The sequence below is a fragment of the Periplaneta americana genome, chromosome 6 (genome assembly GCF_040183065.1).
Source record: "Periplaneta americana isolate PAMFEO1 chromosome 6, P.americana_PAMFEO1_priV1, whole genome shotgun sequence".
NCBI lineage: Eukaryota > Metazoa > Arthropoda > Insecta > Blattodea > Blattidae > Periplaneta > Periplaneta americana.
Window position 1 is genome coordinate 112,439,370 of NC_091122.1, and position 27,424 is coordinate 112,466,793.

Here is a 27,424-nt window from a genome sequence, read left to right on the forward strand (position 1 = left end):
CGCTTTTTTCCATCTCTCAGAAGATAGCCAAATAAAGCGGAAAATTCTTAATGTGTATTCCTAGTTAAACAATCATAAATCCAGTATTTCCTTTTGTTGTATTGCATATTATTATTTTCCCGCTTCGTCACATAATTGTGCTAAAGCTACAGTGTGTCCGCAGAAACATTCCGGGATATAATTCTGTCACTATGTGCTTTACGAAATTCATACCGGTGTCATTAGAAAGAACAGCTGAAAGAATTTAAAGAAATGCGTAATTGATATTTTTTGTCCAAAACAACAGATGGCAGCACAAGAAGAAAGAAAAAGACGCCGTTTCCGCTATTTCGCTTGTCATTAAGGCATTGTTGGATATAAGCAAATTGTGAAAAACAAGATTACAGAAAATTTAAAAAGAGAGAAAAATTTATTTCAGTAGTTGACACAAGATAATTAAATGACAGGTAAAATGTAAGAATTATAAAACCAATAAAGAAATAACACCCAATTCTGTTTTCAACAATAGATGTGTATGATAATTCTAGGTTAACAATTGAGGTTATTAGACGCAAAAATCGCGTTGTCCATATTAAATAATATTCCACAATTAAAAAAAACTCTTAAAACCTAAAGTATTAGTCACTGAAAAAGGAATATGTGACGTTAGATTGCATCGTATGACAGTATTAAACCCCCTTTTTTTTTTTGTGGAAAATTAAAACCCAAAATATGAGCATTAATTGAATTTTATTTTTGAATAAGACCAGTTATGCAATTTAATGATATGGATAAGGCAAGTTTTGAAGAAAGTAAATTAATTATATTATAGTACATCTGAATATCATTATAATTATTTGGCAATAATTGAAGCTACAGATTGTAGCATTGTCCAACATATACATTACGGAGAACATTTCAAGCTTTTATTGGAATAAAACAGTTGAAATATTATGCACAATTAAAAAAAAACTCTTTCAATTCAGCACGAGACGTTTTGCTTGAGACTTTCCACTGAAGATGCATAAATTGAGTAGAAAGAAAGAATTTGCTCAGTTCTTTATGGAAGTTCATGCAAGCTTTGCATAAAATTTTATAATGGATTAGGCGAGCTATGCATGTAATAACGATTGTCAAGACCTCATTAAACTGTAAATAGTCAAGTTTTGATGTATAAACAAATTCCATATCGTGGTGAACATCATGTATGCGATACCGTCCCTAACTCACTTTCTTTACTTTTGGATAAGAAATGTTTTGCATCTAATAGCATGAATTATATTATAGTAAATGAAAATATTACCGCAATTTCTCACAACTATGGTCCTGAACCACAAATATGGTCCACGATACAACCATTCAAATTTAGCTTTCTACAACGTAGTACCTCGTTTATCCTCATTTTTGCTGTACTGAAGCTTGAAGTCAAGTGAGTGCTCCTATCTACTGTATGAGCAGAATATGATACTCTAAAGTGTGTGTGTGCGTGTGTAATGCAAATCTAGCTGTCAGGTATAGCTCCCTGTGAAACTGATTTCTATAATTTGAAGGGAAAAATTGTTTCGGGGTTGGGTATCGAACCCGGGACATTTGGCTGAGCGCACCAACGCTCTACCGACTGAGCTACCCAGGAACTTTACAAGACACCTATTCAATTTTTCCCTTTATATCCACAGATCTCAAAGTGGGCTGACAAACCGTCAAACATCCAACATTGTGTGCACACAAACCCTGTGTGACTTGAATTGTAGTTTTCTGTTTTGTTGACGAACAGTGACGTGTATTAGGCAAATCTAGCTTTGAGGTATAGCTCCCTGTGAAGCTGATTTGAATTATTTCAAGAGAAATTGTGTATGTGTGTATCCAATGCTTACCCACTTCACTTGCGTTATTCGGATTCCGGATACTGCGGATAGATGGCAGGGCTGTGACCCATTTTCAAGTTGCACACCATTTCGGCGGGCCACATTATGCACAATTATTTGTGAAGAGTTATGTAGTGTACTAGGGTAATACTCTACAACAGCGGTGACCAAAACGGGTGTCGTGATTACATCGTGTAATCACAGACATTCAAACGGGTATGAGGAGTTTCCTGTGTGTTTCATTCGCGTACTGAAGGCAAGCAGTGGCGGTATCATGGCGCTCTACAAACTCTGTCTCTACAAGCAATAAGAGGTGGTTTCGTAAAGAATGAGAAGGAGAACTTTTTTGTTGTTCTGTCTCACAAAATGTGATATGTTTACTTTGCTCAACGGCTCAACATTAATTGCCATACTGAATAATATATTGTTGTTATTATTATTATTATTATTATTATTATTATTATTATTATTATTATTATTATTTATCAGCAAGTGTTACCATAACTTTTATATACGTGCCTGAATATATAGGCCTACATCTTCCCTTGAAGGATAAAATAATTACTGGACTACGCTATATCTCCATTTTAATTTTTTTAATCTTTTGATGACTATTATCGGTTATTTACTAGTTATTGATTTAATAATAATAATAATAATAATAATAATAATAATAACAACAATACTAATAGCATTACCAGTAGCAGCAGCAGTAGTAGTGATGATGATGATAATAATAATAATAATAATAATAATAATAATAATGAGAAACTGATTGAATATTACGTGCTAGTGTAGTAACGAAACGAGCTATTAAACTCGAAGAACTGAAATCAACCATAAATCATCGTCAAGAGAAAGATGACCTAAATAAAATCTAAGGAAGCCAGCTATCTAGTGGCGAACGAAATAGCTCGTTCTCTTAAGACTTCCAACGGAGGAGAGTTTTTAAAAGCGTAATGATCAAGGTGGCTGAAATAATTTGTCCAATGAAAGTTGTTAATTAATTTTGAAAAACTGAGCGTTCTCGACTAAATATTCAGAAGAGAATTCAGGAGATTTCTGATTGTATTCGTGACGAATATTAAAAAAAAGCAAGAAAATTGATATATATATATATATATATATATATATATATATATATATAATTGGCTCTTGATGACACAAGTGACATTACTGGTACAGCACAGCTTGCGATTTTTATTAGCGGGTTGATGAAGAACTCAATATTAGTGCACGAACCACCACTGGTTGTAGTTTTCATGCCAAGTGACTCTCCCCCGTCTCCTTACTTCATAGACTGTCTCTGGCGTGTAATCACTGCCGTTTGAGTTTTGGTCACCGCTGCTCTACATTTACAATGTTCACTGAATGGTTGTGTTGTGGACCAAAGTTGTCTTTCAGGATCATAGTTCCTGAAAATTACGGTACTCATTTCAACAATAAGTTTCTAAACCAGTCATGGCCGATTAGAATGCGAATAACATAAGAATATCTATTTGCCAGGTTCAGCAATGGATTCTTATGGAGATAATAATTATAAGGACTAAATTATGACCCTGACATTATTGTTCAATTTCTGTAAGCAATAACTCTACAGAGAAGCGGCAGTATCCATGGAAACGCCCAGGTGTCTCTGTAATCGGCGCTCATATTTCAAACGCGTTAACACAATTGGCGGCAAGCACGCTGACTGATCTTTAGCCACATCCCTGGAAGCTGTGATTGTGCGAGGACCCCGCTTTGAATCCCGAGCAGGGGACAGTGATTTGCATTCTAATGTATAATCAATCCGTCCTGTCGCAATTACCTGCGAGGGCGCACAAAAGACAGCGGGACATGAACACCGGACCCCCAGGATTGGATCCAATTCACCCACCAAACACGATTGTTCTCGCCGGTTTGCTCTTCAATGCGTCAGTCCATCCGTGTCTCTGTGTTTTAATTCTGTTTATTGCATTGGCGAGACTCAATCGGTATTTAGGTGACGATGTAATTGGTTGTCAGGAATTCGATTCCCTCTAATAATGGCTCCATAAATTTTAACTAATTATCCAGCACACAAACCTGATCTGGTAAAGCGAAAGAATCTGCATTTTTCTTCTGAGAGGGGAAGCAGCGAAGGTGCCATATTGTAGCAGGTTTTTTCAGTTTATACCTTTCATTGTTGGTGAAATAATATCATGTACGACACAGCTGGAGTTTTAATCCTCAAAATGTAAACACACCAGCAGCGCCAGGCGACTAGAACCATTGCTGTAGGTGGATTATCTAAGTGCGCCAAGGTACCTCAATTTATTTTAAGTGGACATGAATATGGTAAATCTTTTAGCTGTTTTTTTTCTGGAGACCATAAGCGCCAATTTTTAGGGAAATAGATGGCATAAGCGGCATTGGAAGAAACCGCAGACGTATGACATATGCGCCAATCACGTTATAACAAAAGCGCCAACACCAGAAATTTAACTTACAAAAATGCCCATGATTTTATTTCGTCTGATTTCACGTCACAATAATATATTTCATCTGTAAGAAGCCCTACATGTGCAGATTTTTCAAAGTCAAGTATCATTGGTACAATTGAAAAGTGCATGTCCTACATATTAGAGTCCACATCGCTTCATAGCACTGCGCCGACTTATATGGAAGGAAGCAAAACACTAACTGAAAGTAGACACCATTTCTTATTCCGTGCACGTGTACAATTGCGAAGAATCTTGAGACATACATTAATTTTTTAACCATTTTTTTGGCTGGCTATCATAAGCACCACTTTTTAGGGAAATAGATGACATAAGCGCCATTGGAAGGAACCGCAGACATATTACATATGCGCCAATCACTATATAACAAAAGCGCCAACACAAGAAATTTAACTTACCAAAATGCACATGACTTAATTTCGTCTGATTTCACGTTACAATAATATATTTTATCTGGCGCTCGCCATCTTCGTCATCGTCCATGAATTGGTTTCGTCTCATTTCACGTCACAAGAATATATTTCATCTCTAAGAAGTCGTACATGTGCAGATTTTTCAAAGTCAAGTATCAGTGGCACAAGTGAAAAGTGCAAATCAAACGTACTGCATGTTCTACGTACTAGAGTCCACATCGCTTCAGCACTGCGCCGACTTATATGGAAAGAAGCAAAATACTAACTGAAAATAGACACCAATAGTTATTCCGTCAATCGTGTACAGTTGCGAAAAAAAACTTGAGACATACATAGAAAGTCCCATCAGCTAAAATATTGACTTCGTCAGTGCATAATAATTGTAAATTACTTTGAGTTGTTAATATAACAGTTTCACTTTCAATAGCAACATAAAAAAAATTGTTCATTTTTATTGGTGAGATTGCATGGTTTTCAATTGTAATAAAGTCTGTTTCAAGTCTTCAGGAGCAACAGGGAGAGATTTCCTCCTTTCTCCATACATAGCCATTCGAACATTCAAAATGCCTGTCGAGTTCAATGAAGTATTTTCTACTCCACATAACTCCCGTCGTATTATTTTGCTGGGTTTCTCACGTAAGTGCTCCTCTGCTTTACATTTAAAACTATATTGTAAAACATGACTGTCCAATATGTACGCTGTAGATGTTTAATGTGAATGGTTTCTAGATTCGCTTAAAACACAGGTATTTGTATCATTGGTTACAATTCTACTTGAACAAGCTTTAAAAGTACACCTCTATTATACAGTATTTCTCAACAGCTCGTCACTCGTATTTTTCTACACTTGAAACCGTCACGTACTGTACAAGGCAACCTTTATTAGTGGTAGTCACAGTGAAGTTCATTTCCGCACAGGACTGATAGCGGTAAGCACAAGACTGATACACTGAGAAACGACTGAGCACATTCAATAAACCGTTAATCAGTGTTACCGAAGTATGAAGATACCTACACCGATGGTGGCGCTTTTTTAGCATTGCCAATGGCGCTTTCGTTATGTGGTCATTTGTCGCATTTGTAAACAATGTAAGACAATGAAATTGTTCAAACCTGCTTTACAGGGAGCTACTATCTGAAAACCAAATTTGCATAATGTAAGACAATGCTTGGCGCAAATGTAATCCACTGTTTTTTTTTGGACTGTCATTTCTATAAATTGAAGCATTTATGACTGATTCACAGGTAACTTGATGGCTACCAAACCTGATGGAGTCGGAAGAGATTCCTTTTGCGATTACATATTCGAGAACTATTTCCTCCAGACGCCAAGTTTCCATTATCCAGAATGTGGGCAAACATACACCGTACGTACATGGAAGAAACCATAAATGCCGAAAAATCAATACGTTTAAACTACAATTCTTCATTTTATTATAACCATCCCAACATATTTCTCTTTATTGATTCCCTATTCAAATTCAAAACCTTAACATTAATAAAAATCCAAAGCAATCACCAGCATGTAGGCCTATCACAGCGGTCGGCATTTCATGCGGCAAGCGTCAGCTTACGTCATACTTTTGCAGGAACAGTTCAAGAGGGAGAGTACATAGACAAGTAGTTATAACTGGCCATCAGCATGTCTGTTTCCAAACCATTAAACGTAAACAGTGCAGCAAAAGGAATATTTGTAGAAGAACGAGAAGAGAAATTCTTTTGTTGTGCACAGGAAGAAAATGTAATATGTTTATGTTCTAAACATAAAGGGTTTTATATTACCACCAGAAAGAAGCAAAGGTACATTCCATTGTCATGTGTTCTTTGTCATAACATTAATAGTGATTAAAAAAGAAGCGTTGGCTAATATTGTCATTTTTTTTGATATTATACAATTTTGAAACTTTGCAAAGAAGCCTAAATAAGGGACAATTCCTCAGATATAATAATTTTCCTCAAATTCACTACAATTCAAAATATCCACACTTTAGGTCGTTTTGTGTATAAAAAAATTTATTATTATTCTTCCTTTGACACACATTGTCAAATGAGATGTTCTGCCTGATAATACTAGTAGATGTACACATAAGTCAGAACCTCAATCAGAGGATCAAAATTGTGTAATGTTCTTGAAGTGGAAAGGTGAAAATCGGTGTGTAACAAGTGGCCAAAGACTTGCAGCACACTTTCCTCTTTTTTACACTCCTTTTTCAGCTCAGTTTGCCTTCCAAGGGCTCATTTTCTTGTACAAATTCTCTCCTCCCATTTGCTTCCCCAATTCATTCATAATATTTCAAGTGTTGATACAACTTTGCCTGAAGAATAATTTAGTTGTTTACATCATTCTTGATATAGTAATTCGATTGTACACGTGCCATAAAGTTCGATATTATAAAATATTTTGAGCATAAAAAATTTCATAATGATGGTGTGTAATAATCAGGCTTATGATACGGGACACTTTAGCAACCAATGTGCGCACATCTTAACTAAAGAGTTCCTTGAACATATTAGACAGACATATTTGAATGTAAGCAACGACGTCAATGTGCTGCGTTATATTCTACTGTTAAAAGTACAATCTAGTGACGGTGGAAAATGAAGTAGAATACTTGCCTCACAAGTTGTCATGTCCCTCGGCGACATTGAAGGCGTTAGCATTACAATGAACAACCATGTACATAGTTGCAACTAGTTCGAAAAAACTGTTCACTATGAATTGAAAATGCATGGTGTTGGCCTGAGTTCGTTTCATATGGAGAGACGGAAGAATACTGTACCTCTGATCACGAACCGGATTGTACACTAACGCAAACGCATAGGTAAACAATACTCAACGCAAGTAAGTCTTCTTACATGTTACAGTTATTATATATACAACTATCTCACTAATGAACATTTAACATTGTTTTATAATTTTAATAATGAATTTGGACAAACAAAACAATTATACCTTTTATTTCTTAACTTGAATTTTTGTGTTACCAAAAACCATAAAATTGTAATTATAAATTTCTCACTTTATATTCTTAAGACATAATACTATAAACGATTTATTTCAAATCATTATATATCCGCAATTTTTAACATCATTTAAATAAATAATTATAGTATTCAATTTCAGTGTAGAAAACTTCAGGCCACACACTATTCTACTACATTCCGTCATTATAGAAAATCAACGTCAAAATATGTAAGTCCATTCACACGTTGAATAAAACCTTCATTATTTGATTTAATAATATAATGTTTATTTAATGAATATCTTCATTAATGGAATTAGTACAAACATTTTTTCAGCTTTCGCTTTGGATATACGAATACCACGCCACTACCATTAAATAGAAGAAAACATACAAATAAAACAAAATATATATTCACACGAGGAGTTAAATGTATTAATAAATACTTAATAATTCTCATATTCAGCCAGCATATCAATGTTGACTCACAACTACTAACATTCACATTATAATATATGAGAGCTAACGTACATAATAGATATTTAATAACACTATAACACTACTGTCACATGCAACAACATAATATACACAACAGAGTTTTGTTATATGATATCAAACAAACTTAAATTTTATATGAATTGTGAACAATTTTTGCATTTTAATCACATAATATTTTAATAGAACCATAAACGAATGAAGGCTTGTAATATATATATATATATATATATATATATATATATATATATATATATATATATTACTTTTAACTTTTTAACTCTGTTAACATTGATATTCAAATGGTATGCAAAAGAAGAGGTTAACTTATTGTAATTTGTAAAACAATATGTGTATCTGATGATGTCTCACTCAAGAGCATGAAAACGTTAATACGAACATTTAAATTGTAATATAAAGAAATTGTACCGTGTATATGGCATGTTAAGTCAATGACGAAAAAAATAATAAATCCATTTAATTGAATACTCATTGCGCCGCCTCACTCCATCTGTACTCCGTTGCACTGGAACTTCACTACATCCTTAAGTTGTCTCGAATCCTAAGCCTGGTAATAATATATTTTGAAACTAGTTTATAATATTACATTTTAATACTGGATCGATGATTAGGGAACAACAAAGCGAATTTCATGATTTGTAATAAGTGTCTATCATCACAAACGTGTTTCATACGCAGTTTTTATGTGACAGCAATATAATAGAATTTTATTAATAAAGAAATAACATATCAGATTTGTAGTTATAATATATGTAGTTCGATATCATGGTCTATAAAGAATGAGTTGCTCTAACAGCAGTGACAGAGCCTTCTTCACTTACAAGCCGGAGCCATACGTCGGCAACACTGTAATAATTAACTGTTAAACGGAGGCCTACTATCCAGAATATGTGTTTGTGCTAATGCCGATTTTCAATGTAAATTAATGTTGCAATATAAGTGTGTATCGATGGAATTATGTTCGTGGTCGTGCCAAACGTTAATTGTTCATGTATTATAAACTAAATGCGTGTTGGCGATAAAAACAAGACAATAAATGAAAATATGGCTGCAGTCTTTAGCAATTTTTACGGTTATTATTAGTGAGAAAGTGATTTAAAATTCTTCCAAATGTATAAACTACATTTTTATAGTCTTACTTGTGGTTTGTGGTGTATCAGAATTGTAGCCAAATTGTTGGGTCTCGCCTGCTATATCAATAAAGTTACGCCGTTGATTTTAAAGTTCATTGTAAACAGCTGTTTTGTGATCCTATAAATGGTGCAGTTTTGTTCAAGATTCGGAATGCTTGCTATAAGTCAGAACTACCTATAATTTGTAGAAGCATGCACTCACTTTGTTGGTTTTCAAGGTTTATTTATTAATATTGTTTCTTTTGTAATAAATTAGTTATAAATATGTTTCTTTTCACTTCGTATTTACAGGATTTAAAGTTCACTGAGTTTACGCTAATTGGCACATAACAGATAATGATGTGTTTTGTTACGTATTATGTTGAAAGTATGCTTCTTCATATTTCCTTGGCTTATTCTAAAATTATATTTTAGAAAATTTATAACAAATAATTTAGGATAACAATATTGTTATGGTTACTGGCCAGGTTTAAACTAAAACTGGCTTCCTGGGCATCTCAAATATTTATAGAAAAGCACGACAGATAATCACACGAAATTAAAATGTATATATATGATATCCTAGACCTTTCACGTCAGAGGTAAAACAACATAAAGCGGCAAAACATCGTCAGTTTACTACCCACATAATGATTAATTAATTGGAATAGGGTATTCCGAAAGTACGTCGTTATTTTATGTATTTTTGGTACAAGTAACATTTCTTTAAGTATTTATTTACTTTCCCTTGTACCATCAATAAAAAACACGTATGCTTTTAATTTTTTTACAGTTATAAGTGGCAGTATGCAAGTACTTACGCGGTATTCTGGAACTCAGAATACCATTTCGGATTCCGTAATAAATTACGTACATCAATGCACTGAACCTTGATCGTATGCACTTAGTTTTGTATCAATTAATGTCGAAAATGTACATGTGACAACGAAATCGAAGCACTAAAACGTCAAACGTCATGCCTTTATTTCGCCTCCGCCCGCCTCCACTCAGCGTTGCCAGCTCCGGCTTGTAACTGAAGATGGCTCTGCCAGTGATGTAAATATTATTGTGCGGAAAATCGTTTAATAATATTAATTTTACGGCTAAAGATATTCCATAATAAAGAAGTCTTGATGTTTTAGTTGGCATGGTGATATCTCACGGCACTGCACATTAATGTGACATATCGTTGGCTTACTTCTAAAACCGCGTAACTGTTTGAGGAAATTAAACAGGAGAGCAAAATAACATAATATTATTCTTTTTATATCCCAGAAAACAACTGTTATGCAGTTGTTGTTTTTTATAAAATATAAAAACATTTGTAGACTTAAGAGATGTTATCAGCAGACGCACTTTGCAAATATAGGGTACGCAGATTTCAACATTCGGGAAAAATTGTATTTACGAGGTTTTAGATGTAAGCCGAAGATATAGTGAATGATTTTGACTAATAAAATAAGACTGTAATGCTGGTGTACAAGAAAAGATTTTCATTGAATTTTATCTCCTACATGCATAGTGTTTTGTAATTTCATAGCAAATCAGACTGCCATGGTTACCTACGTGAATGTCATACACAGACATTAGGTTTGTATATGACGTGCCAACAGACGATTTGTAACACTGATGCAAGAAAGGAGACAGAAAGAGGGTGGTGGAGGTTGTGAAGGGGGTATTTGACGTCATGAGTTGATTATTGTTCACTTGCAGATGTAAGAAACTTCCTAACACTGGAAGCATGCTAAAGAAAGGAGGAGACCAGTGCTAAATCAAAAGAAATGTCACGTAAATTAGACGATTACATTTTACATCTCTACTTGAGCAAGCGCTTACAAGGAACAGATGACAAACGAGGCGTGACAGCGACTATATATCACTCCCCTCCAGGTTTTATTATTATGTAAGAGAATAAATCCAAACCCACTTTTGAGATGGCGATAAATTCAGAGAGAGAGAGAAGAAAGGAGAGAGAGAACTGCGTATTTCTTCCTGTCTGTCTATTTCTATAATAACTGCAGAGAAATTATAATAACAATGAAAACTAGAGCTAAAGATATATCTCTAATTTGCATTATATAAGTTCTATAACACAATCTTAATATATAAAAGTGAATGTAGGTAGACCTATGTATGTATGTATGTATGTATGTATGTATGTATGTATGTATACGCTGTGACCGATGTGTCAAAGTTTGCACATTTAACCTTCATAACTAGGAGAAAAACATAACCAACATTAAAATTATGCAAATGGACGTTAAATTAATAAACGTTAATAGTAAATAAAAATAAATACGATCAAACATTCATGTATAATATTAAAATGCAGTCTTCTGCAGTCACATGCTCTTTATTATTGTCTGTTGTATTCTACATCGACTTTCACGAGTCCATGAAAATTATAACACGAAATTAAATAACATTGTTCATACACATCATAAGTCTAAAACTATGTGTAGATAATTCATGCAATAAGTATCTTTACGCAGTCCAGGACCGTATTATGAATTTCTCGATGCAGTTGTAGATAGTGAGCCAACTTATCCAAATGAATTCTTTGAAACTACAAGAATTGCTAACATATAATTGAATATTTAATGTTGAATCACCAATAGTACTATTGCGAAATATTGACCCACTAAAATTATGCAATGGAACAAGTATTGGTGTGAAAAACACCAATGCAAAACGTAATAGAAGTGACAATATGAACTGGCAAAACGAAAGGAGAAGATTTTTTTATCCCACGCATTCCTATGATACGCACTAATTTGCCTTTCGATTTTAAGTAACAGCCCAAGTTACAAAAATGGAATTCATTGACTTATCTTACACTGTCCACCATCCTTTCTAATGCACATTTCACATTTTTGAAAATTTTTTAGCTGAATTTCATCTTTAACGATAACATGAACATTAAACATAATATCGTCGGTTTACAGGCAAAACACATTAAGTAAAAAACATTACCTCTGAGAAAAAGGCGTTTTGAAAGCTTTTGGCGAAACTGAATTCTCAAAATAATATTTTTAGCAAGTTATTTCTCTTCATGTATATTTAATTGTATATTCAATTATAAGTTTTTACACAAACATTACCTATATTAATTAATTAATTAATTAATTAATTAATTAATTAATTAATTAATTCATTCATTCATTCATTCGTCCACACCTGTGGAGTAACTGTCAGCGCGTCTCGCCGCGATACCAGGTGGCACGGGTTCGAATCCCGGTCGGGGCAAGTTACCTGGTTGAGGTTTTTTCTGGGGTTCTCCCTCAACCCAATACGAGCAAATGCTGGGTAACTTTGGGTGCTGGACCCCGGACTCATTTCACCGGCATTATCACCTTCATTTCATTCAGACGCTAAATAACCTAGATGTTGATACAGCGTCGCAAAATAACTCAAAACAAAAAAATAAAAAATTCATTCATTCATTCATTCATTTATTCATCCATCCATTTATTCATTCACAGTGTTCTGTCCAAGGGCAGATCTTTCCTGCAAACCAGCATTTTCCAGTCTTTCCTTTTTTCTGCCTTCCTCTTTGTCTCTGCATATGATCTACATATCTTGATGTCATCTATCATCTGATATCCTCTGCAACGAACTCTTCTCCCATTCACCATTCCTTCCAGTGCATCCTTCAGTAGGCAGTTTCTTTTCAACCAGTGACTCAGCTAATTACTTTTCCTCTTTCTGATCAGTTTCAGCATCATTCTTTCTTCATCCACTCTTTCCAACACAGCTTCGTTTCTTATATATGCCTTTTTCTGAGAAGTAATATTTCTGACTAAATGTGTTTTGCTTGTAAACCGACGATAGGCCTATGGTTCGTTTCATTTAATTTCTAAAAAACTGTTTTTCTATAATACTTCAGTTCTAACAATATCATCGTTTTTTAAGTTTGTTTTGACTACACTTACTTGTTGAGCTAACTTAAACATTTCGTGGAAGACTGTTCTAGCCTTAATCTGCCTTAGAGTTTGTCTTCATTTATAACGCGATTTATGTGTCTTCTGTTTGATTGAAATATGACCTGGTTTCTCTCACGTTCTCACTTAATTCTGAATTATTGAATCAGATGTTTGTTGAACGGCAGGATATTTTCGTAGTAATATAGCACGACACTGTCTTTTTCTTCGTAATTTACGTATCATAAAAGAAGATGGATACAGCATTTTCACGAACTAAACTCTACTGCACTGAATGGAAGTCAGCTGCATACTAATACACTAACCTTGACGTCCCTTGAACATCCGTTATCTGTCCAAAATGCGGAACATAAAATCTTCCCACGCTCGATCCATGGAAAATGTACACAGTATTTCCTCGACAGTCGCTTTCGATCTGCAACAGAAAAGACCTACGGTATTTATGCCAGTGAAATCTGTTTCCTATGGAACGCTCTGTATAATGAAATATTTTTAGTGACTGGAAAGTCACTGGTATCAATAATAATTCTATATGACTACCATATAATAAGAATAAAATATGGAGGTGAAGTGAAGATAGGGTTAACTCATGTCTCTTATTCTAAAAGGAGGTTCCTATCACGACGGCAAAAGATAAATCAACATACAAGTCATCAGTTCTGTTTCTATATTTCAACTCTAACGTAAGGTTAATTTCTGAAGAGGTAGTAATATATTTTATTACGTCAGTGTTCTTGAATTTTTGAAGAGGTGTCGAGTTGTGATGGAATAAATTTACGTATAACGATTTATAGTTCATCTGTGTTGTGAAATATCTTTCTTTTTATTACCGTTTCAAAACCTCTTGCTGGTTTATTAGGAATACATACAGAAATAAAACGAAAATTGTATTTAAAACAGTTATGATTCTTTTGCAACTGACAGATAAGTAGTTTCCCATTTAATGACCCTATTAAACTATGGAAGCTCTTAAGAATATTTCAGAGTTAACTTAGTGTGGACAATTTATGTTGTTAAAATTTTATCTCAGTCTAGCAGATTGTCGGCTTTTCACTCCGAAGAACCGGATTCGACAAGTAGAAAGCTATCTACTGGACACTACTAAATCACTATGGATCCGTAGACAATATTTCACGGGACTTTTGAGGTGTTATTTCTTTGGAAAGCAAGCCATATGTTCCTTCTAATTGCAGATAACATGTGGCATAGTAAAGTGGGAACGTTTTCTTAAAACACACATTTTACAAATTGAACCAGACTAGAACTTCAGATGAATATCTGGCAAATCCAATTAATTGTTTCAGAAGTTGTAGCCAAAATAAAACCTTTTGAAATGTCAATCTGCCATTTCTTCCTTAAACATTTCTGCCCGTACTAGATAACGCACTAGTGTTTTTAAAAAATCAGCATGCCATGAGAGTTTCAAAATATGTTTCTTCAGATTTTATACATGCTAATTCTTTTTTAAGTTTTGTAAACAAAATTATACATATATATGATATATATAGGGTGACTAGAAGTCCTCCTTTATCCTGAAATGTCCTCCTTTTTAGGCTTTTGTATGCCTGATATTTTGAAACTACCTGATTTGACGCCTTTTTCAAGTAATTTGCCAGTAGGTGGCAGCAGCGTCGACGGAATATACTCTTTGCCAACGTTCGTAACTCTTTTTGCTCCTCCTTTTGATAATAATTATAATTCCCTTGGCTTCCATATGTAGCTAAGCCTAACTGTAAAATCATTTTATGTTATTAACTTCTATCATAAGTATGTTATAATAAAATAAATATTGACATAATTTTAAATACCATATAGGCCTAAGCCTAAATATAAATAGATATTTTCTGTCCTCTTTAAGAATTATAGTTCTCTTGACTTTCATATGTAGCTAACTGTAAAATCATTATTATTTAATTTTATCAAAATTATTTTGAATAATTTGCATAAGGCTTGATTTGCATAATTATTTTGTAATAAAATAGATATTAACATACTTCTAAGTATGATATAAGTCTAAATCTGTACTGTATATTGACGTAATTTAAAGTATAATATAGGCCTAAGCCTAAATCAAAGTAGGCTACATATTTTCTGTCTTCTTTTTTCAAACAATGCCCTCCTTTTTTTAATCTTTGTGTTCTCTTTTTTATCGATGTGAATCTGGTCACCATATTTAATTGATAAGTTGGAAATTTTTCACGAATAGATAGAGGACTTAAAAACAAGCAAAAAGTTCACATAAATATAATAGTAAATTACGCTTTTTTAAATTACAGATACGGTTTATTTCATATAGTTTAGTTCTTACATTAGTGGGTCATGGTAAAAAAAAATCAGTAGGCCTTGAAAAAGAGAGGATCCACTCATTATTGCCACCTGTAAACTAGAAATCGAGGGATTATACTGCGTGTTCAGTTCAAAGTGTGTCGTAGCTCGCTGTATGTCGTCATGTGGCTAGCCGATGAGCCTAGAGAATTCAATCTTCCTACACTTTCGCAGAGGCGTATTACCTATGTGCCAGAGAAGTTGCCTGGCAAGTACAGCGTTCATTTAGAAAAGTACTTACCGATACGTAACGTAACGCCGGTAGTGGCAGGAATGTGAACTGTTTGGAAACACGTACTGAGGTGAGTTTTTTTCCTATTGTCGGGATATGGGGAGAGGGTTAAAACGGTTACTTACGTACAGTATTTGTTAGCATTAACTTCGACGGTCAACATGGACACGGAACATTTGATTTGTGTTGTGGAATTGTGTTGTGGAATGTTGCCGTAAGCAACCGATGATAACAAATACCCTGGGTACGACTTGCCCGAGCAAAACACAGTTCGAAAGAGGTTATGGTAGCACACAAACCGTACAGACCGCCATCTGTTGCTACGACGTTTAAGTTATACCGTACACGTACTCAAGCACAGAATGAACACCTTGATTAATAGGCAACCTCTCTGACATAAAAGCTGAAACTCGCTTCAAATCGCTGACTCACAACAGTGACGTCATGACACAAGTTGAAATGAACACCCAGTATACTAGACATCTTTAAAATAGGTGAATTGTGAATTAACTCCGTTTAGTTACTGTATTCAAGTTCATGCAATATATATTGACTAATTATCTATCTATAGTGCGTTATGCTAACTTCTAACATTTTCTTTCTTTGCAGGTGAGGAAAGCTACAAAGACGCAAACATTCAGAAATAGAATAGATGATATCGAGAAAATACCTGTAAGTATACAAGAATACACACAAGATATAGCCAATTCACCTGGAAATACTTCCGTTAAATTAGATTATTCTATAAAGAAAGACATATTTGGAGTAATAAAGAAGTATTCCTCTTTCTGTCTTAACTTCCTAGTTCGTTAGGTTTATAACGAAGAACAAATTTGTTAGATTATCACCGCTCATTTCTTCAATGTTATGTCGCAGCGAATTATAATGGTGTTCCCTATATTTTCTACTGCAGGGTAAATTTAAATACGAGATTCCAATATACCGCGCCCTGCTAAACGGCTATGGAGTCCATTGTGGGTGGCTGCAGCTGTTTTCCGTGCGTAGCTGTCTCTGGCGACCTGTTAGAAAAGAAATTACTGCTACAATGTAGAATGATTTTCCTTCTTGCAGAAGGTGCTTAAAGTGTTCTCCCTTGAATATATATATACACATTTGATGTCTGCGGATAGACCCTAACGTTTTCGTTGATACGGCGCTGTTCGTTTTCAGAAAATGAATGTATGAAGTGTTGTGGCAATATTAAAATTATTTGTTGTGTACAAATTTTGAAAACTGCTATGCTACTACACCAAGTACAAATATTAAACTTGGAAACGACATAACTGTTAGGTGTGTGATGTGGTTTAGTCAACTATTCGAAGACAGGTCTGAACCTCACAAGTGATACCAAGAAGGCACCACTAATGAGGCAACTAGGCCAGGAATTAATGGGGTAGGTTGGCCATTCCTTTCCCCCTCCATTGCATACATCGTCGACTAGCTACATGTTACACTAGTCACACTTCAGAGTTAGGTCATTTAAAGAGTTTTATTTTCTGTTCAGCCTAGAAAAAATGTTCACTTTTTATTGAAACAAGAACTGACATGTACCATCCGTTCATCTAACAGTCGATATAAAAATTCGTATTGCGACTGTCGATAGACATAGAGAGACAAAGTTTAACGACCGTCTGCAGCCCTCAAGTCTTACCTCAACACAGATGAACAATTATGCAACTAGTACGGACATAACGTTTCCAATGAACGTGTTTTGTTCGCTGATGATACATCTTTATATTGTTGTGACAATGATTTATTTTTGCTCACCCATTCTATGACTGAGTCTTTAAATAATACCAAGTCTTGGTTCCAGGCGAATGAATTTAGTCTTAATGTTAATAAAACACAGAAAATACTTTTTTCTTTAAAAGAAACCATGAATGTTAAATTTCAGACTCCTGTTAATTTGCTTGGTTTGGCTCTTGACAATAAATTGAATTGGGATCGTTATATAGATTTACTTTGTATTAAATTATCTAGAGTCATTTTTCTGTTAAGACAATTGAAAACATTGGTATCTAAATCTTATCTTAGAATTTCATATTATACTTTTTAATAGCATATTGTTATATGGGATTCGTACTTGATGTAATAGCTCTTACTTACTTACAAATGGCTTTTAAGGAACCCGAAGGTTCATTGCCGCCCTCACATAAGGCCGCCATCGGTCCCTTTCCTGTGTAAGATTAATTCAGGCTCTATCATCATATCCCACCTCCCTTAAATCCATTTTGATATTATCCTTCCTTCTACATTTCGGCCTCCCCAAAGGTCATTTTCCCTCCGGCCTCCCAACTAACACTCTATTTGCATTTCTGGATTCGCTCATACGTGTTATATGCCCTGCCCATCTCAAACGTCTGGATTTAATGTTCCTAATTATGTCAAGTGAAGAATACAGTGCGTGCAGTTCTGTGTTGTGTAACTTTCTCCATTCTCCTGTAACTTCATCCCTTTTAGCCCCAAATATTTTCCTAAGAACCTTATTCTCAAACACCCTTAATCTCTGTTCCTCTCTCAAAGTAAGAGTCCAAGTTTTACAACCATACAGAACAACCGGTAATATAACTGTTCTATAAATTTCTACTTTCAGATTTTTTGACAGAAGACTAGATGACAAAAGCTTCTCAACCGAATAATAACAGGCATTTCCCATATTTATTCTGCGTTTAATTTACTCCCGAGTGTAATTTATATTTGTTACTGTTGCTCCAAGATATTTGAATTTTTCCAACTCTTCGAAGGATAAATCTCCAATTTTTATGTTCCGATATCGTACAATATTGTGGTCACGAGACGTAATCATATACTTTGTCTTTTCGGGATTTACTTCCAAATCTATCGCTTAACTTGCTTCAAGTAAAATTTCCGTGTTTTCCCTAATCGTTTGTGGATTTTCTCCTAACATATTCACGTCATCAGCATAGACAAGAAGCTGATGTGACACCTTTCAGTTCCAAACCTTGTCTGTTGATGTAATAACTCTGGTATATCAAAATTACTCATGTTGCAAAAAAAAAAAGCCTTACGTATCATTATGGCTGCCCTTTTTAATGCTCATTGCAGAGCGTTATTTAAAGAAAAGGAAATACTGAATGTAGTGTATCTTTATATATTTGAATGTTTACTTAGGATAAAAAAGGAAATAAATAACTATAGGAATGGACGAGATATACGTAATTATAACACCAAATACATTTATCTTCTACTTCAACCATCAGTTAGATTAGATGAATCAAAGTGTTGGGTTTGTTCAATGTCTTTAAAATTATTCAACAAACTATCTTACGAGGCTCATAGTGTTACCACAGTCTAGTATATATAGTCACGAAGCTTGAGTTGTTGAGGGTACTAGGAACAATAGACTGTGCCGGTACTATTTCACATTGTCTGTGATGAGGCGATAGTAGCGATCCTAGTGGTCAGCAACTATCTGTGGATGCATATTCCCTACGTATTGAGCTTCCTGACTGTATGTACTAGACTGTGGTGTTATTTTATGTAGATTTCGAAACGTTTTGCGGAAATGGCTTTTTGATAATACTTTTTTATAATATGAGTGAATATTTGTAACAAGCAGGAATCTTTCACTTCTAATTTTAATTTCAATTTGATTTTCAATCTGTACTCGTGTTTTGTATAGACTAATTACGTCCATAGTATTTGTTTTTTGTTTATGGCTGTAATTAAATTAAAATTAAATAACGTGTGTGGTTACTACGATGATCCCCTCACCCTAAGCCGTTATAACTGACTTTCGGAAGTGGATTTCGTATTCACAGTACCTTCCAGGAAACAAATTTTAAAGTCCTGGCATATACAGATAATTTGCTAATAATACCAGAAAATGGAAATGATCTATTTTTCCTGTGTCAACTAATTAAAATGAGCAAGAATTAAAATTTGAAATACCAACACTCAAATCTAAAATAATGGTTTCCGTTAGAAAATTAAATCAATAGTGAGAACAAAAATTGTAATTGATGACATTTCTAATGAACAGGTTAAAGATGCAGATGCAAAACAAGACATAATAAAATTAAGACGTTATCAAAATTCCATATGATATTGTGGTATCATCCATGGAACTTTGTTAAATAAGACAAGAATGGAAAATAAAGTTATCAAAATTCCATATGATATGTTGTATCATCCATGGAACTTTGCTAAATAAGACAAGAATGGAAAATAAAGTTATCAAAATTCCATATGATATGTGGTATCATCCATGGAACTTTGCTAAATAAGACAAGAATGGAAAATAAAGTTATCAAAATTCCATATGATATGTGGTATCATCCATGGAACTTTGCTAAATAAGACAAGAATGGAAAATAAAGTGAAATTTTATGAAATAATAGCTGTGTCCTCTTCACTCTACGATTCTTAAACATGGATAGTAATACAAAAATGAAAGAAAATACATACTGTAGAAATGAGATTAACGGGAAACACAATGGGATGTACAAGGTTAGACTGATACCGAACGAAGATATAAGGAGAGAATTAAACGTCCACAATATAAATTATAAAATAAAGTAATATCGTGACAATTGATTAAAACACGTAGGTTACCTACATACAATGACGAACATTGGATCTTCTAAATTCCAACTAGTATATCGATGGTGTTGAACAGCAAAATCGCATGAAAAAAAATAGATTTCACGTTATCCCTATAAAGAAAAAGTACGTATTTTCGAATCTTCTTCAAACACATCTTATGTCAAGGCATGGATACAAACCTTAAAAGGAGATATTTAAATGCCAGCTTATGTCTGTCTAGGGAATGGATTTTAGGCGCTAAAAACGAGAGATTTATATCTTCATAAAATCCAATTTATGACTTTTACGAGTTTATATAAAATTAACAATTAATGATTTTATTTTCAGTAAATATTCAATTTTAGGTGAAATTTATGTACAAAGAACTGGTGCTGAAAATGAGTGTCACTGAACTGAAGACTCTAATTCTTTCATTGAAAGAGATTGATTGTTGATTGCCAGTTTCATTTCGCGTAACGGGGATGCATTGATACGAAAATTAATTTATAAGCTCTCGCTTAACCTGAACAGTCTATCACCACTTTTATGCTAGAATGGACTTTTTCAAACGAACTTCGGCTCTAGAAAATTTCCTCATCTTCTACGACCAATATGAAACGAATTTACCAGAACAGTGTTTGTCTGTAAGACAATTGTTTTACATTTTAAATAGCATTTTTGTAATTTTTGGGAATTTTTTCATTTTTAGTACCGGTATTTTTACTTCAAATATACGCAATATAGTAAAAAGGCGCTTTTCAGGCATAAACATAGCTTATTGGTATTTATAGAAGTTTATGGTTCATTTAAACATATTAGGTCCTGTAGAATTTCATCTCGGTTAAGAGAGAAGTTTCATATAATATCGTTATTCAATTTGGTATTCCTAAGAAATTTGTTCGATGAATTAAAATGTGTCTCAGTGAAACTTACAGCAGAGTCCGTATAGGCCACTTTCTATTCAATGCTTTCCAGGTCACTGCGGGCTAAAGCAAGCAGATGCACTATCGCCTTTACTTTTTAATCTCGCTCTAAAATATGCCTTTAGGAAAGTTCAGGATAACAGAGAGGGTTTGGAATTGAACGGGTTACATCAGCTTCTTATCTATGCGGATGACGTGAATATGTTAGGCGAAAATCGACAAACGAAATTTTACTTGAAGCAAGTAAAGCGATAGATTTGGAAGTGAACCCTGAAAAGACAAAGTATATGATTATGTCTCGTGACCAGAATATTCTACGAAATGGAAATATAAAATTCGAGATCTATTCTTCGAAGAGGTGGAAAAATTCAAATATCTTGGAGCAACAGTAACAAATATAAATGATACTCGGGAGGAAATTAAATGCAGAATAAATATGGGAAATGCCTGTTATTAGTCGGTTGTCGTCTAGTCTTCTGTCAAAAAATCGGAAAGTTAGAATTTATAAAACAGTTATATTATCGGTTGTTCTTTATGGTTGTGAAACTTGGACTCTCACATTGAGAGAGGAACAGAACTTAAGGTTCTTTGAGAATAAGTTACTTAGGAAAATATTTGGGAATAAGAGGGATGAAGTTACAGGAGAATGGAGAAAGTTACACAACACAGAACTGCACGAATTTTATTCATCTGACATAATTGGGAACATTAAATCCAGACGTTTGAGATGGGCAGGAGATGTAGCACGTATGGGCGAATCCAGAAATGCATACAGAGTGTTAGTTGGGAGGCGGAGTGAAAAAAACCTTTTGGGGAGTTCGAGACGTAGATGGGAGGATAATATTAAAACGGATTTGAGGGAGGTGGGATATGATGATAGAAACTGGATTAATCTTGCACAGCATAGCTACCGTTGGCGGTCTTATGTGAGGTCGACAATGAATCTGCGGATACTTTAAAAGTCATTTGTAAGTAATAAGTAAGAATTTTAACAGGAATATCCTGTGTACACAAAAAGTAGAGATATAAATGTGAATAACACACGTCTAGGACGTAGTAAATTAAATAGGTATGAAGGTATAAATTCGTGTCCTAGTTCATATATTTTTTCATTATTAAGATTATTAAAATGTTTTTTTCACTCTCATGTAAAATTGAGTATGAGGTTTTTATTCAACACCATCGATATAACTAGAGATGTGGGGAGACTAAAAGAGATGGAAAGACCAGCAATAAAGTCATAACTGTGAAGTAGGAACAGCCAAAGCGTAATCCATGATTGTAGAGGAAGAAGGAAAAAGAAGAAGAATACTGTAACTTTCCAAATTCATCGTGTTGCCGGGTCCCATACACTGTCCGAAATTACTCAAGAAAATTTCTTCTCTAATCAGGACTGGAATCAGAATAGCTGATATATCTACTGTGTTTTAAGCATAGCTACATTTATATAATCTGCATGAAGCACAATAATGTAAACATTAATTAACACAGTACCGTCAATTCCCATAACTGTGGTCCACGATACAACCATTCAAAGAACATTGTAGAAGTAACATAGACCATACGTAGATAGCTGCAGTGACTTGATTTCAAACTATAGTACAGCAAGAATGTAGATAAACGAGGTACTACGTTATGGAGCACAAAATTTGGATAGTTGTATCGTGGACCATAGTTTCGGGAAATGTCGGTACTGTGTATTCGGTCTTTACGTCACTTGAAAACTTCACTGACTTTCGAAATATAATAGGCCTACTTTGCCTTTTATTGCAAACCAGAAGAAAGGGACATGTCAAGTTTCGAATGTTTTCTCTTCGAATAATAATATTCAGCACAAAAGTATTGCTCGCTCATTCAATTACATAAACGTGTAGCATCTTTCGAAAATCCGCAGTTTCTTTCCAGAACTTTGGTATTTACTGTTAGAACTATCATATAGTTAGCTTTTTGAAATTGACTGTCCCTTGATTCACACAATGTTTGGAAAACAGTTTTTCTATCCTGGAATATCGTTACGGCTGAATTTACAACTCCCTTGGTAACTTGGATTCAGAGAGCAGATACAAGTTTAGAACTCAGATCCACTAACGGTATACTGAGACTTCTGTTATGTTTTGTCTTTTCCCCCTTTAAATGTAAATGTGATTTCTTAGAAGTAATTAAAACGAAACCACATCAGAGTAAGTTAATGGAAAACTGCAATAAGTGAGGTGTTAGATAAAGACAGTTGTAAGAGCCATAGACGCCGATTGAGATGGTTCTTATGCTTTCTTAATGTCGGCACTAGGCGATGTGTTGATGAGTTCGGCATATGCTTCGACCACCTTTACTCCCAGTAAAGACTCATTACATAAAACGGAAGTATAAGATCACATTACACTTATTCATAGATTTCAAAAAGGCAAATGACTCAGTTATAAGAGAAAAGTTGTATATAATGTTCTTATTGAATTCTGTATTAACACGAAGACAGTTCGATTAATTAAACTGTGTCCCAGTGAAACAACAGCAGAGTCCGTATAGACCAATTCCTGTCTGACGATTTCCCAATTCACTGCCGGCTAAAGCAAGCAGATGCAGTATCACCTTTACTTTTTAACTTTGCTCTAGAATATGCCATAAGGAAAGTCGACGAAAACAAAGAAGATTTGGAATTCAACGGGTTGCATCAGCTGCTTGTTTATGCGGAAGACGTGAATATTTTAGGAGGAAATCCACAAATGATTAAAGAATACACGGGAATTTTATTTGTAGCAAGTAAAGAGATAGGTTTAGAAGTAAATCCCGAAAAACAAAGTATAGGATCATGTTTCGTGACCAGAAAATAGTACAAAATGAAAATATTAAAAATTGGAAATTTATCCTCTGAAGAGATGGAAAAATTCAAATATCTTGGAGAAACAGTAACAAATATAAACGACACTCGAGAGGAAATTAAACGCAGAATAAATGTGGGAAATGTCTGCAATTATTCGCTTGAGAAGCATTTGCCATCTAGTCTGTTTAAAAAAAAAACTGAAAGAATTTATAAAACCGTTATATTATCGGTTGCTCTGTATGGTTGGACTTTTACGTTGAGAGAGGAACAGAGGATAACTGTGTTCGAGAATAAGGTGCTTAGGAAAATATTTGGGGCTAAGAGGGATGAACTTACACGAGAATGGAGAAAGTCACAGTACGATTATTTAGTCCTGACAGTCGCCGGATATGTGCCTCTGGGTCAGGCGAGTCCATTTAGTTACGCCAAGGGGTGTTTGGGTTAGTCACTCGCTTCCCTTCGGAGCGATCGGATGTCATGCGTGCTGTAGAGCGGTATGTTTGAGCTAGACTGCATTCCTTTACCTACCGCTCACCCTTATCTCTACTCCGAAGCTCTCCCCACTACTGCTATTACTTCCCCTCTTTCGCGTCGCTGAGCTGTCAGGACTAAATAATTGGTCTGTACAGAACACAGAACTGCACGCATTGTATTCTTTGCCTAACATAATTTATTAGCAACATTAAATCTAGATACTTGAGATGGGTAGGGTATGTAGCACGTATGAGTGAATCCAGAAATATGTGTAGAGTTGAGAGACCTGAGGGAAAAAGGTCTTTGGGGAGGCCGAGACGTATATGGGAGTGTAATATTAAAATGGATATGAGGGAGGTGGGATATGATGCTAGGTACTTGATTAATCTTGTTCAGGATAGGTTAGGGACCGATGGCGACCTAGTGCTAGGGCGGCAATGAACCTCCGGGTTCTCTAAAAGCCATTTGTAACTAAGTAAAAATCCAGTAGATCTACTTAATTTCATAGGAGACTGGCATGGGATTGTAATTTTATTTTGTAAAAATACTGTCATAGGCCTAAACTATTTTCGGGTGGAGTATTAATGTAATTAATAGTCTCTCGTTTCGTCTTTGATCAATCCAGCTGGTACAATAACCTGAAATAGTATGTCTTATATCGCTTTTGCGTGCAAGCTGATACACCGCACGGAACCTTCCCAGCTATCGCATTTCTCACGCGGCGGACTCAGTATTCGCTGCTGCCGTAAACAAATGGCGTTATATTTAGACTATAATAATATAAGGTACATGTTTCTCTATTGTCTACGATAGTGAGGATTATAATATACTGTAATGAAGTGAACTGGATGGAGCATTATTAGATAATGTGGATATTTAACGAAATCCACATTTTTAAACAATACGCCGCTTTGTTAACTCGGTTTTCAGATTGGCTTACAATCGCGAATCCCAGTTAAAATCTAGACGAAGGCGGAGACAGCCAAGTTTACCATGGTCTTCTCTCAGGTTCTTCCGTTTTTTCCTCCTCATTCCACCAACACACTTCAAAATTCTCATTTCATTACCATGTCCACTTCGAAAAATAGATCACCACTTAGTTTGTACAATGTAGAATCGATCTTTGTAGCTGTTCCAAAGATTAATACATAGATGACAGTGGTTGTGGGTTCTAGACGTCTTACGGATATGCATCAGAGGCACCGGAGCCCCGCAGGATCTTACTTTTCTCCTGAGAGGGACATCTCGAATACAGGGACATCCACAAAAAGTGGGGTGTGCCGTCAACACCCCGTTTCGTCACTGCTCGTTCCATATATTATATAATATTCAATTAAATCAATAAACAACTGAAATAATTGATAGACTAATACGTTAAATTAATGAATAATAAACGAATATATGAAATTAATAAATATTAAATTAATTAAAAATGACATTAGGCCAACTTACCAAATTTAAATACCGGTATATTATTCTAAGCGACCGCGCTCTGCTTTCGAAGATTTTTTGGGACATGCATACATACATACATGCATACATACATACATACATACATACATACATACATACATACATACATACATACATACATACATACATACATACATACATACATACATACATACATACATACATTTATTCATTCCCAGTCGGGGCATGTTACCTGGTTGAGGTATTTTCCGGGGTTTTCCCTCAACCCAATATGAGCAAATGCTGGGTAACTTTCGGTGTTGGATCCCCGACTCACTTCACCGGCATTATCAACTTCATCTCATTCAGACGCTAAATAACCTTAGATGTTGATAAAGCGTCGTAAAATAACCTACAAAAATAAAAAAAAACATACATACATAGTCATCATCATCATCAAGTGGGGGTCGTACGGCTCCAGCCGCATCCCACTCTTCGTCGCCCGCTAGAGAGCTCTATCTTGAACATCTCAGGCCTCAAATTCCTCTCCTCTGTCACCCTTTCCACTCCTTTCTTCCACTGTGGCCGTGGCAGCAGTTGGTAATTGAACATCATATATAGTATTCTATAATGATCCATCCTAAGCACGAGGCCATACAATATCATCTGCCTCCTCTCAATGTTATGAATAATAGTGTCCTCTTCTTCATTCTGCGCCGTATCTCTTCATTGGTGATGTGTTCCAACCTCGACAACCTAGAAAATTCATCTCTACTGCTTCAATCCTCTTAAGGTTCCTCTCGGTGATGGTCCAACATTCTGACCCATATGTGACAATTTGCTCAACAATTGCCCTGTATACAGAGTGTTTCCGGGCTGGTGTTACAAACTTTCAGGGATGATGGGGAAGGGCACATGTATCAATTTGAGATAAGGAACCCTGGTCCAGAAATGACTGAGTCGAAAGCTATAAGCAAAAATAGTTGTGTTGAGATGGAGTTGTAATTTGGCGCCACGTGCTTTCCCTTAACCTTTGGAACAGTCGTGGAAGGATAATATGGCCCGGATGTCTCCTATGTGGATGCTTGGGTTGTCTATGTACTCCTCCCATTGGTTCATCCGTATTCGAAAGTCAGGTCTGCTTATTCCCCTCTCCTGTACTCGTCCATTTCACTAGGACTGATCGACTGGACACTGCAACTTTTACACATACACAGCTGTCTACAGACGTACATATCAGGACCGACCATGTCCGTTAGACATTACGCTATCTGCATTGCTTTAGTGTAGTTTCTTGTCCTCACCCTCAGATAGCGCACTGAATGGAATACTGTAAATATACAACGTAAACAACGTCAGATGAATACAGCATATGTAAGATGTACAGATAAATACACATAAATAAGATGTACAGAGGAATAA

General features: G+C 35.0%; 1 long non-coding RNA gene across 1 annotated transcript in view; it reads left to right on the forward strand.

Annotated features, from left to right (window-relative positions):
- LOC138702226 (uncharacterized) overlaps positions 1-27,424 on the forward strand; it is a 231,417-nt gene that overhangs the window by 109,463 nt on the left and 94,530 nt on the right. The window contains exon 2 of the long non-coding RNA XR_011332818.1: positions 16,439-16,501. This is a non-coding gene — a long non-coding RNA (uncharacterized lncRNA). The remainder of the gene's footprint in view (positions 1-16,438; positions 16,502-27,424) is intronic.